This window comes from Lepisosteus platostomus, chromosome 7 (assembly GCF_059453375.1).
Source record: "Lepisosteus platostomus isolate fLepPlt1 chromosome 7, fLepPlt1.hap1, whole genome shotgun sequence".
NCBI classification, from domain to species: Eukaryota; Metazoa; Chordata; class Actinopteri; order Semionotiformes; family Lepisosteidae; genus Lepisosteus; species Lepisosteus platostomus.
In genome coordinates this window covers 52361890-52374711 of record NC_142617.1, presented here as the reverse complement: position 1 = coordinate 52374711, position 12822 = coordinate 52361890, and positions in this window count along the sequence as shown.

The following is a 12822-nucleotide window of genomic DNA, read 5'->3' as shown; positions in this document are numbered from 1 at the left end:
GAAAATATCATTGCCCTTTTTATATATCTCACATAATATAGGTCTTTAAGACTATGCAGACTAGTTCCCACTATCGTGCTAACACAACTGTAGTTTTCACTTTCACAGAGATTACTCTGAGGAACATTAATGGCACTTTTGAATAGTATGGACTGAAGAATGGAAGAATGGTATCCAGCATTTTTCTGTTTTCTCCTTCGCCCTGTCCTGTTGTTACCAGCACCAGATTCACAAGCCCCCTGCACTGTTGCATACTGTACATCATCTCTGGGTGAAACAGTGGTTAGGTGACAATTTCTGCTAGGAAGTAGTCTTCATTAGCAAAAAATGTTCTTATTATGTGAGAATAACTCACTCCCGTGTTAAACCTCTACAGCGGTATCACTGCCTGTTCTATCCAAGATTCAAGAAGCCCAGAACAGTTAAGAAAACATTAGCTGGGGGTTGGCAGGGAAATACAGTGGTAAATCAAGGGCCAGTACTGTATGTGGTTTGCAAGGAAGATTATCAAAATTATATTATTAGGAATAAATGTCCACATCCCTCCTTTTTTCCATAATTTCATCTTTTTAGAACATTATTTGCCTTTTCTTGTAACCTTTTCCATATGTTTCTGACCTTTTATGTGTATCATGTATGTATTAATTTCCAACTTCCTCCTGACTTCCTAGTGTAATAGATTGCATCCCCTGATTTAAAGCTTTCCTGTCTTAGCCTCCTGCCTGGGTGATGAAAGTACAAAGATTTTGTTTGATTTTCTTTACCTCATGGAAGCCCCCCTGCAAATAGATGTCTAACCCACTGAATGTCTGCAGGAGAGCATAAACCTCTTGTCAAGCTACAATAACCAGTTTAGCCTCAATTCTCAAGAATTTGCTCAAGTTAACCCTATTGGAGAGCAGCAATATCGAGCAGATGTCTTAGGAAATAACATTCTTTTTAACCTTAAATCATTAGCTTTATTTTGTAATTCCACTATTCTTTACTGTTAACTAATTTTCTATTAAAAAAGCAGTTGGCAGCATCTGAATTACTTTTTTAGCACATCAAATTATTTCTCACAATGGGCAGTTTTTTGGAAATTGCTATAGATTTCAGTACTGGTGAGCTGTACTTTTTATATTTGTTTCTTGCCATTTAATCTCCTTTTCAGTTTTGACAGTTTTTTTATTGAAAGTTATACCAGTAGAGTGCCAATGAGGAACACATGTAGCAACTTTATAACCTGTTTCTCCACTCTCCATGTTTTAACGAATACAGCTTCCTTACATTTTAGTTTTACTAGTGTGACGTAAATGAAGATTATTTTTGTATGTGTAGCCATAAAGTGTCTGTCACAGATGCCCTCAGTTAGGCTTTCTATAGAGATCAGATGTGAACTCATCATAACTGATCAGAAACTCCAGTCACAAAATATCCTTGTTGGGATTGTGTCCATACTCTAAATCTGCTCTTATGAATGGGGCCTTTGACCACCCTCTGGGGTCCTGACTTTAGCGGCTACAGGTACTGATTATTTTCCTTCTTGCAGAAACGCAGAAAGGGACTGGAAGGATTGAGGGAAGGGTTATTGAGTGGAGTCCAGATGGGCCTTGCACGTGCAGACCACAAGAAGCCAAATTAATTGTCTCTTCGGCAAAATACGCAATAATTTTAAATTTAAAACAGTCCTGTAGTCATCTGGGTTTCATAAAACTCAAAACCAGGATGACACTATCACTGCATCCCTTAGAATGTAATTGAAGTAATTGGGAAGAAACTACAAGTGTTGCTCAATCTACTATTGAGGTGAGTAACTCACTAACCTTAACAATTGATAATGCATGGCATACAATGATTAGAAAAGTCTGAATCCTTAGTCAGAAGGAGCCTGATCTTAGGAGATGTTAAAATCTTTCATTTTCTTCAGGCCATGCAGTATATATAGTAGGTATCTCCTAGAGGAGTAATTCCTACTCCAGTCCTGGGACAAAACTCCTTATCCTGGTTTTTGTTCCGTCTGAGCTCTAAATCACCAGTGCCGATGCCTTTAATTTAATCTCCATGCTTAAGAATGTGTTATTTTCAAAAATATTCTACTTTAAGTACACTGTTTCAAACACCTACAGCACATAGAATCTTAAGCTGCCTCTGCTTAATTGTTTATCCGTATTTCTGTCTAAACTGATCTTAATAAGTGGCCAGTTTATTCAAAATCACAGGTTGGAATGACGTTGTCGGATATTCCCACTATCTCTTGTTTTCTTGTAGCTTTCACAGACATCCAAAACCAGAATGTTATATTGCAAGCACCGTGCCTGAATGAGGAGACCAGTAACCTGACACTTTCTAATTAGCACACAGTTGATACCAATTACAGATCCCATTAGACTTTTTAAAGAGCTGAATGTAAATTTAAAAATGTCTCTCCCCCAGAATACTGAAATCAACGCTCCAATCATTATGAAGGGAGCTGGAGCAAAACCGAGGAGAGACATTGGAGCCCCCCCATGACTGGGATTTAGAACCACTGCTCTAGATCCATGACATACAGAGACCCCCAACGCAGGACTTGCTAAATTTAAGACCGTCATCCCAGTTGTCTTGCTTCATTTTAGTGGAGTAGAAGCAGAGGGGATTTTACTTTTAAACTAACAGATTTAAAAGAGGCAGTGAGAGTCATAGCTCGAGTGTGAAACAACAGCAGAAACTGTTTACACTGGTATTGATTGTCTCCACTCATTTAACGGGTCTTTCAAGGGATTGCTTACTTTGTAGTTCAATTCAACCATCTAAGGAGTCCACACTGTGGCTCCTGCTCATTTAAACAATGAAGTGGTGTGCCAGCACCCTCTGTCTCGCAGGGAATTAGAGTGAGAAGTAATTACTAGATTCATATCAAAGTACAAAGTAAGAAAACGACACGTGAATAAATGAGTCTTCTGTTGAAACTGGTGAATCTGTGTGTATTTTTGCAATGGTGTGTCTTGTAAGCTCCTTTGAACACTAGTCCTCTCTTTGGGCCCTGTGGAGTCTAGTTTCAGAAATGCAAAGGATACACGTTGCATTGTCAAATAACTGTTTCATGGTTTCACTGATCACAGTGACATTGACAAAATGATTGTCGTGTTTTTTTTACTGCTTGCATAACATCAGCTGTTATCTTTGCTGATCTTTATCTTTAAGAAGCTGTGATGAAAGGATTTCTCAATCCTTCCTCAAGCCATGTAATCTTAAACCGACACTGCATGTCCCACACTGCTAGGGAACAACCCATCTTGAACCGAAATAAACTACTGCTTACAGTTTCCATTGAACAGCTGAAGCCCGTACGGGCTGTCAGGTTTGCATTAGCTGTGCCTCATGCCAATTCATTTTTAGTTTTGTAAATCTAGTTTCACTTAGCATGTGTGGTAATGGAACAGACCAGTCTTCTGGGCATTTAAAATATTGGATTGCGATCACTTTGAGGAACAAAATACTGTCCATGTTTATTTCTCTGCACGTTGTTTTGATTAGATGTAACTGTTGCCGTTCCTTAAGGATAAACCGGAAAGGGTTTCCGCCACTTCCTGCCGGGATCTGGGTGTTGCTTTTCCTCTCGTCTTGCACGAAGGATTGACTTTCTTTTACTGATCGGTTTGGATGACGCTTTTATCCAGAACAAATTGCATTTATACAGCTGGATCTTTTTACTGGAACAATTCAGTTGAAGTTCCTTGCTCAAGGGTTCAACAGCAGTGTGTTAGGTGGGATTTGAACCCACAACCTCCTGACTATGAGTCCAAAGCGCCTAAACACCACTGCTATAAGCAAAGCAAGCCTCAGCTTGAACTACTCTGGGAAAACCTCCCCTCAATGTTCTCCACTGCATCTCTGAAACAGCTAAGGAGAATATCACTTACAGCTCACAGTGCTTAAAATTCATCCCCTACACAGTTTTGTCATGTTAACCACATAAGTCTGAAAACTATGTGCAATGTACAGTATAGCGTGTCTCATTCATTTTAGATCAGAAAGAACTGTCTCTTTTTGCATGATACACTAAGTATTGCTGCTTACCTTCTATTGCTAATATAAAGCAATTAATATAAAACATAGATACCTTTCTACTTCTAAAGGTGGTCTTCCATGACCTGTTACACTATGCCCAAGACACTATACAGTATACAGACAGTATCTTAGAGTAAAACCTCCTATAATTCATATGTAACTTCAAGATCTTTTCATTCTCAAAATATAATTTAATTTTAATACAGCTAGGAGGTGCTGTTATATGCACTGGTGTTCAGGCATTGAATCCAATTCATATTGAAAAATTAAATTGCTTAGAGATCATAATGCCTATGAATGCTTAGCAATGATCCTTGATGCTTAAGCTTGGCACATTCTAGCATAAATTGTTTTCAGACTAAATAACTGAATTTAAAAAAGACAGATGAATTGATTTAACAATTATATTCCAAGGGAGTGAGTAAACAATTCTAAGAAATTTTGACCTAAGGATAATTTCCCCTGAATTTTGAGAAAAAAAATATATGTCAAATGTTAACTTGCCAAAAGCACTTTCTCCTGAAGGAAAACTATCACCATCCAAAAAGTTTCTTGACTTAAGCATAAGCCAAATCTCCCGGAGATGCTGAACAGCGAGTAGCGCTGCAAAACAACAGTGCCATTGTTGAAGCCAGACGAAAAGCAAATTTAGAGATTACAAATTTACTTTCAAAACCCTGCTCTCCCCTCAATACCCTGTGCTTTGGGTTTTGGAACTTTATGTGCCTAAAATATTAAGCTACCCAAGGTTGTCATTGTGTTTTTTGTAATTTCCTGAAAGCCTGCTTCAGTGTTTTTCAGCTGTACTGTAGGTATAATTCCCATCTCACTGTCTCATCTTTGTCAAAGAAAGTTGCCCTGCTGTTGCCTACTGATGCTTGGGGACAACGTAGATGAGATTTGCCTCATCTACTTGGAAGGGGGTTGTTGTAACTAATTGCGGTGGGCAAAGACAAATGTACAGTACTCCCCCTGGTTTGAAATTTAAGCCTGGTTTCATTTTATAATAATAATAATAATAAACTTTATTTTATATAGCGCCTTTAAAGGTGGCTTCTCAAAGCGCTTTACAGGATGACAATAACAATAAATAAGAAGACTACAACAATAAATAAGAAAATTTCACAAGACAGGACACAATTATAATTACAACAATACAGTACAATACAATAACAATAGAGGAGACCGTGGAAGATGGTATTAAGAAGAGCAGAGGGGTGAAGAATGGAACCAGTTAAGTAAAGGCTTTTCTGAAAAGGAGGGTTTTGAGTCTGGATTTGAAGGAGTTTAGAGAAGGTGACTCTCTAATATCCTTGGGCAAGGAGTTCCAGAGCTTGGGGGCATAGCAGGAGAAGGCCCTGTCGCCCATACAATGTAGACGGGCTTGGGGGACAGTAAGGAGGGCAGAATTTGAAGAGCGGAGGTTGCGAGGTGGGGAGTAGGGCGATAAAAGTTCAGACAGGTATTGAGGTGCCAAGCCATGTAAAGCCTTGTAGGTGAGCATGAGGATTTTAAAGTCTACGCGGAATTTGACCGGAAGCCAGTGCAAGGACTCCAGGATAGGAGTAATGTGAACACTTGCACTAGATCTGGTCAGGATTCTGGCTGCTGAATTTTGGACATACTGCAGCTTGTTCAGAGTAGATTTAGATACCCCAGGGAGCAGAGCATTGCAGTAGTCAATTCGAGAGAATACAAATATGTTGATCAGCTTTTCAGCCACAGTTAATGATAGCATAGGGCGTAGTCTTGCGATATTTCTAAGGTGAAAAAAAGATGTTTTGACAGTATGCTGTACATTTTAGCCTCTCAAACACCCTTGCAATTATAGCGCTGTATGTAACTCCCAAGGCTCTTACAGTACATACCCATGTGTCCTGTAACCAGGCATTAAAGTTCACAAAATTCAAATTCAAGTATCTGAAGTGACACCCTCCTTTCAGTCATATTCCCATTATATTTGTAAAGTATTCATTTCAAATTTGCAAGTTTGAAAGTGTACAGTATCTTTTATATAAACCTTATGCAAGCCAAAGGAACTTCACACACAGCATTCTGCTTTCGAAAGAGACTTCTAAACTGATTCAGCCTTTTGTTTGGTTACTGGCAGTGTCTCTTGGTAACATATGTACTATGTTTTTTTTGTGCAAATGGTTCTCAGGGAAGAATTGTATGAAAACCTTTTTATTTAGCATGTTTTTCCATTTAAAATGAGTGTTCTTCAGTAACATGTTTACTAAACATAGCACTGTTATGCCCTTTTTGGTGCACAGAAAGACTGCAAGACATGCACATTTGTTTTTTCCTTGATCTGTGCTTAGTCATCCAAACCCTCTATGATATTGCATATTTAAACTTGCTTTAATACATTTGCTTTCCTAAGGGAGGAATTGACCCATAGTGCAAGTTCCTGGGAAAAATAAAATAAAAAATTAAACCAAATAACCAAATCTGAAATGCTGAAGGAAAATTAGCACGTATTTGTTTTATGTCCACTTGATTTTGATAACATCTGAATCCTGTTGATATATATAACCCTCTTTTCTGTGAAAGATTATATAAGAGATATTCAAGGCCAACACTGTCTCTCTTTTATAAAATATAATTTTGAACATGGAACATTCAGTACCACAGAAAAAAAAAAACCATTTGCCAAAAATGTGTTGCACCAAACTAATTGACAGTCATTACCTTACAGAGTGGTGGCAGGATGTTTTTTTGCGGCCAATTTGAATGCAGCCCATGGTTTTAAGGCGATACTATTTCTGTGCACCAAGGGAAATGTAACAAAATGAAACAATATGGTGAAAAGAAGGTTTTGTAAGCATGCCCTGCATTCAGTAATTCCTCAACAGACTTGTTGTACTGTTGTAGATGTAGCCTTGACTGAGATGGTTTAGCAAGCCTGTGATCTACTGAGTCTTCCATCCTTTAACGGCATAAAATGATTAAGCTGTTTCTATAATAGGAATCCTTTCTTTCTGTAAACTCAAAATACTGGAAATGTTTACCCCTACACGTTCTTATTACAGTATGTACACTAGGAGTGGAGTCTGATGAGCCATTACATTACATTTTCACACCACATAAAAACCTGGGCCTTGTAGAAATAAATTGTTTCAGTCAATTAATCACTTATGTTCATATCTGCTACATCCTTTTAAGCACCTTATGTGTTGTGTAGAATGCAGTGCCACTTACAGCTCATTCATATTATCTGCAAATGTCTCCTTCCAGTAGCCACAGCTGGTCATGTAGAGTCACAAATCAGCAGGTTATATGGGTCACCCTTAAATCATCCATTTATATTTTGTTTCAACCAATTATGCAGGTGATTTGTTCAATTAAGGAGATTCATGAAATGAAAATACCAACACCCTGTAGCTTACAAGGATCACAGTCAGTTGTCCATTGATAATTTAACAGAATGAATCAACTTCCAAGTCTTTATCAATTGCTGACTTAAGGGGGACTTGTAAGGTCTGCTGGACGGTGGCTGTGCAGGGCCAAGCTGGCCACCTGTGACATATACAATGTGTCTCTCCAGGTCCCAGTATAGTGACACCCCCAAGGAAGGAAATGCATCTGCAAAAACAAATGTGCAGTTACACCACAAAAGTTGAATGGACAGTTTTATTGTTTCAGTAAACTTTTTATATACCTAAATATAAAAAGAATGTTTTTAATTGGAGGCATAAGAGCTGTAACAATCCACGCTCTCATATTGTCAAATCTGATACCCTGGCTCTTTCACAAAATGCTTGGATGAGATTCTTGGCTCAATTAGCTGCTAACAAACAAACAAGCTACAGTACATGGGCTGAACAACACTTACTCTTGTTTGTTATTTTCGTATGTTTTTTAAGGGAATCCAATTCAAAAATGTCTGGAGGACGATCCGAAAAACATCAAACAAAACCCCCATCCCCTTTCCTGTTTTACTCTGCAAAGAAATAATCAAAAATGTCCGTGTTGCATTTTTCCCTGATGTCACTGTTGTGAATAAACTGAAGTGGCTGTCCAGCTTTTGTTAATAAAAGTTCTACATACAAGTCTAATTTGGAATGACGTCCCAACAAATCAGTAACATGGATCAGCTGTACACACAGTCTGATTGATGGCAAGAACAATGAAAAACTGATACGGGTTTACTGTGTACAGTTAATGCATAGTTTACAGAACAGTTTCTTTTGGTTTACAGTATAGACAATTTGAAATTCTGGCCTGTCTAAATGTGTTCTGAGCACATCGGCATATTGTTATTCCTGTACTTGGTTTTAACTGAGGCTTTCACCTTAATCCATTTCATAAGTACCTGGTATAGGGTGAAGCACCTCACTGTTTCAAAGGGTATTGGATGTGTTTCCCATACAGAGCCATCACTGGTACAGTATGTGTGAAAGCAAGGGGATGTCCTTCAGGTCAGCTATGCCAGTTTCTGTCCTCGTACACACCGGCTCTGCAGTGTGGAAAAGCAGGTGTCCTATATCAGGCACTTAGGTCACAGGCAAGACATTTCTACCACAGACATCTGCAGTCTTTCTTTTGTTAACCCCTCAGTGCTGTTTCAGGTGAAAGACCCAGTTAAAAATCTTAAAAGGCTGGGGAAGAAAAATAAATTCTTATGAAAAGAAAAAGAGTGTCTTACACAGGTTTATTTTTATCTACACTACCACACATGTGATATTTCTAGAAAACTATTACAAACTTGGAGTGCAGGGGTTCCCAATGCTGGTTCATGGATTTTCTTCCACCTGAGCACCCAATTAAATAATTGAACCCCTAACAGACCAGGTTAGGTTTCATTTGAACTTTTTGAAGAGGTTGTCCTTTAACTGCTGAATTTCTGAGGCACCTTAAAATCTCATTGGAGTAGCTGAGCCAATTAATCTTTTCAGCCATGCAGCTGCATTGATAACCTGCAGGTATGGGGGGGGTCACCAGGCCCAGGACTGATAGCCTCTGCTATGGTATATTGAGACACAAATATTTTTGTCTTACACAGTGTTCACAGCAGAGGCTGCTATACTCTCAGAGTTCACTCCACTGGAAAGTCCACTGTGCCCTGACTCACCAAAGCTTCTCACAGATTTAGATTGTACTCCTCAGCAATCTAAAACCTTACAGTACTGTCAGGAACTCTTTCCTTTAAGAAAGACACAGACCTCCTGTTGTCTTGGCAAGGGAACAAACATCTCGCATCGCAGCTGAAAGAGGAATTGGCTCTGAACGCATTTTCATCAGGCTAAACCAATTTCGGCCAATCTAATTGTCAACTGTGGAGCCTTTAATTCCTCAGCCCAGGGGCAAGCCAGGCTCCTGGGCCTGCTGTTCTTGAGCTGTCTCTGTTGGGGAGACCCGGGTGAGGCCTGGCTGGAATGTTTCTCCCGCTACCTCGACAGTACTTTGACCACTCTCAGGAAGCTGCCCCAGGGGGCTGGCTACCATATGGAAAGTATTACTAGCCAGGCCTCTTGCTGTTTTCCAATTGATTTCACCCCCCACCTCCAACGAGCACAGTCATGTCATGGAAAGGCTGAATGAATTCGCCTGTGCCACAACCTACAACACAGAAATGTATTTTATGAGTGCCCTTCAAGCCCAGCCATCCCAGAAAGTTGTGCAGAAATATAAAAAAAATCCTTTATTAAAAGCAGTTCATTACACAACCTAACTTGCAAAAAGACTGTCCAAAATCTATGGGATTAATTACAGGAGACCGGGAATTCTTCCACTGCTTAACATTCATGCATGAGATGATTGTAGCCATTTTTAAAAACATGTCTTGCTGGTAGCAAATGTTTGAAAATGTGTTACAGATCTGACCTTATTCACACATAGTGCCTAAAATCTAACCAAGTGGACCTCTGCAGAAAGGAAAAAATATAGTGGGAGCTTAATTCAGTGTCATTATCCACCTAAGAGCATCCAAAACTGATCTCTTATTAAGAGTCATTTAGACAGAGCAAAGGGAGCAAATTCCTTAACAAGTTGCATAATCACCAGCTGAACTGGCTGGAACAATGCGCTTAAAAGCACAGTATATTTGAAAACAAGGACAGAGTGCAGAAACTAGTGAACAAAATCAGCAAGCACATCAATTAAAAGCACCAGTGATTAGCAGCTCAGTTGGAAAGAAAACCAACAGACACAGGGTCCCCCAGGAGGAGGGCTGGAAATCACTGTTTCATACCACTGGAGAAGACATCTGTGTACACATGGATTGCTAAAACAATTCTCTAGAAAGAGAAGTCTCTGCTTCATTGTTGGAAGCTGTTAAAATAAAAGCAGGCAAACACTGCACAGCATTTTAATGTTTGCTGTTTTCTACCTGCACATCGCATATAATGTGTTTATGCTCAAACAGAGATACTGTAGAACAGAAAATGAAAGGCAACTGGAGCATGGCTTTCAGCCTTCTACGAGGCTAAATTAACATTGTCCCCTCCTGCCTATTTCTCCATCATGGACACAGGCTGAACAAAGACATCTGGAGAGCATTAGATGAGAAGCGACGACAGCCCTTGGTGCTCACTGAGATGAGAGCTGGTGCAAATTGCTCTTTGAAATTGCCTTCTAATGCACAGAGAACCCACTGCTCTGAAACCGGCGCTGCAAATTAAATGTTCATCTAAATGATCTCCATGGTAACAAGCAGGATTGTCAGCCACCTTGACCTCCTCAATAAATCACAGCCTTTGGAAACTCAATCTCAATGTGATGAAAGGTTCTGTCCTCTATGTAACTAAAGCACCGCGATTTGGAATAAAATTAAGCGCAGTGAAATGGGGGACAGTCTAAACCAGTTTACCACCCCCACAATCCCATTGAGCCTGACTCCAGTTCTGCGAACAGCACTTCAGCCTGTCTCCCTTATTGCAAGAGCTGGCACCCCAAGACGGGCTCCACTCTCATCATACAACATCCTGCATTTGCATCACAGCACTAAACCTTGCATGCTTTAACTTTAGACGCACACAAAATCCTGTAGAATCCCACACGTCTTCTAGTCTTAAATATTTTCTAAATGATGTGGAACATTGTTAATTATTTGTGAGCATTAATTAGAGTTGAGAAAATCTTTGGCTTAGGCTACCTGAACCAGTTTTCACAAAGCTGAAGTAGTGGGAATTGTAGGAGCCTGTTTTTTTTCCCCCAGTGAAGGTCAAAAGTCTTCAGTCAGTGCTGCGTTATTGCATTCATTTGTGGTTACTTGCAGCTTCATAAAGCGGGTTTTAAAAAATATTACCCAGGTGCTTGCCTTGTCATCACCTACTTTTCACTCATCAATCATGCATCAGTAGCTAGTTAGTCTTTGGAACTGCTCTGTGAAGCCCTTTCCTTTGAGTGGAACTTCAGACTAGGATTACAAAGTACTATTCAGACCCCTACACACTCTATATGATGCCAAGTATTACAGCACATTATAGCTGTGTGCCTGTCCTAGCCCTTTTGTATCCCTCAATCCCCTAGCCATTTCAGTTAATTTTCTTATTCAGCTTTTTTATGGTTAATACATTCATCCTCATCTTCCACATGACAAACCACAATTTTGAAAATCATGTTGCTAAATCCAAATTTTTTTCCATAAAGAATACAATCTTTTTTTATATGTTAGGGATAAATGGATAAATGGCAGAGAGCTTCTTTATAAAAAAAGAACATTGCATTTGGAACAGTTGTCTTGGCCCATGGGCTAGGATTTAAACTGACTGCAATGTCCGTTATTCCCAGATCTTTCTTATAAGCATGTATTTCCTTGTAATTGAGCTACATCAAGGAAAGCAAGGAAAGCAATCTCTATCTCTGCCTTTTTATGCTGATCCCTTATCATGATCTCTAGGAGAAATGGTGTGATGTAGTGCACAGGAGAAGGCTAAGAGTTGTTGAGATTATTGCCGGCGAGCTTGGTTTCGATCTACTACAGAGAACACGGCCAGGAAGCACATCAGCTGCCAACACAGCAAACAATTTTCTTGGAGAATTTCCTGTCAACCGTCTCAGTAACATATGTTAAAGCGCAGCGTTTCATAAAGAGAATGGCCAAGAATGAGGAAGTTCCAGAATATCTAAATGCTGAGTGTAGGGCTGTATTTGTTCATTCGTCATATAACAATTGGGCCCTAGAAACCCATCTTACCTTTCTTTAAATATCTCTGCCTCTTCCACACATTGCATTACTCTGCAATGATCAGTTAATGGTCACTTGTCAGCTTTGACAACAGTTAAGTGTCACACATAAATCACGTGTGTAGATGTAAAATAATGCTTACCAAGGAGTACAAGGATACACTACACCCATTTAAGCAGAGCAAAATGAAAAATGGCGGAATTACAAGGAGAAGTTTTACTACATTGCTGCCAAAGTGGGTGGCACAGTGGTGCAGCAGTTAGCATTGCTACCTTGCTGTGCTTGGGCGGTGCTATCTGCATGGAGTTTGCATGTTCTTCCCATGTTCGTGTGGGTTTCCCTAGGGTGCTTGAGTTTCCTCAAACAGTCCAAAACAAACTGGTAAGTTAATTTTCATCTCTGAAAACTGGCCCTAGTGTGAGTGTGTGCGGGTTTGTGTGGATACAGCTAAAGCTACTCAATAAAAAAAACTATGCTTTGTACTTGGAAATATAATTCAAGCCTTTTACTATCACCTCTGCCTCCATCTTAACTTTCAGAGCCTTCACTTAGCTTATAGAAAGCCGAGTTTTTTTTTAACCAGAATTAAGATTCATGACTAGTTTACTCCAAATAGTTCATCTATGTTTTAATCCAAGTAAACACTCTAAGAAAGATAG